Below are 1491 nucleotides of genomic sequence, written 5' to 3'. Positions count from 1 at the left end.
CTGAAAAAATACTGATCTATACATTTCAAATCTAAATTTTCACCATAACTCAGCTAGTATATATAATAAAAACGTTACACACTTTATCACAAGTTTTAGTCAAGTGTACGAATAAGTTGCGAGATTAATGTTTAAGTAATTGTCTTGGTTCTTTTATAACATTAATGCACTTAATACTATTCCTACTACTTGTATTTTTAAATGTATCTTCATTCTACTATCTAGAAATATGGTTAAAAGTGACTTGCACTTTGAGCTAAACGAAACTTTTCATTTAAAAGTTCTTGAATTTTTTTTTAGTGAAACAACACTTTATTAAAATTGAACAAATGAATTTATTTATTTTAACAACGACATAAATGTAACAATCGATTTGGCACAAGTTTGTCTAAAATAAAACTAGTGTTGTTTTTAAAGTTATTGACATTTTTACAATCCAATATAAACATAATACAAAAAAAAAGCCTGATTTTGTGCTGAGGAACTGGTTTTACTCACCCACTATACTGACGTACTTAGAACAATGTAGCATGATTCCGGAACAGGCAGATTTATATATATATAAATGCATAACGAAAGAATCAATCAACCTTTGAACCAGATTAAATTGATCTGAACAGGTTAAGTGAACTGGTGGAAAAAAAAAACACCTTATCTAATAAAATTAGTTCCTTATAAAAAATTATACTAATAAAAAAGCTAAAATGATCTCTAACTTTAACTTGCTCGTGGAATATAAAACTGCCAACTATTGGCACTTTCATTTGTACTGAAGTGTCAATATGGAAGGCATTACCAAAATTCACAATACTTTAACCACTTCTTCTAGTTACAATATGACAAAAAAAAAAATGATGAATTTGAAAAATTTTGAAAAAGGGGTATCTTTATACACTATGAAAAACGTAATGAATTATACTAACAAATCTTCATTGTTAACTATATTTTCAAAATTATCTTATTAAATGCAAAGTACAATAATTTACTGTGTTAAAACTCCACTTATAAAAGATCGGTTTTGGATGTTTAAAATGTTATTTTAATGTCTAACCCGGCTACTTTAGAATGTTTAAAATGTTATTTTAATGTCTAACCATGCTACTTTTGAATGTTTAAAATGTTATTTTAATGTCTAACCCGGCTACTTTTGGATGTTTAAAATGTTATTTTAATGTCTAACCCGGCTACTTTTGAATGTTTAAAATGTTATTTTAATGTCTAACCCAACTACTTTAGAATGTTTAAAAGTTTATTTTAATGTCTAACCCGGCTACTTTTGAATGTTTAAAATGTTATTTTAATGTCTAAATCGGCTACTTTAGAATGTTTAAAATGTTATTTTAATGTCTAACCCGGCTACTTTAGAATGTTTAAAATGTTATTTTAATGTCTAACCTGGCTACTTTTGAATGTTTAAAATGTTATTTTAATGTCTAACCTGGCTACTTTTGAATGTTTAAAATGTTATTTTAATGTCTAACCTGGCTACTT

The sequence above is a fragment of the Limulus polyphemus genome, unplaced genomic scaffold (assembly GCF_000517525.1).
Source record: "Limulus polyphemus unplaced genomic scaffold, Limulus_polyphemus-2.1.2 Scaffold4987, whole genome shotgun sequence".
NCBI lineage: Eukaryota > Metazoa > Arthropoda > Merostomata > Xiphosura > Limulidae > Limulus > Limulus polyphemus.
The sequence above is the reverse complement of the archived record's forward strand: the minus strand, read 5'-3'. Positions refer to the sequence as shown.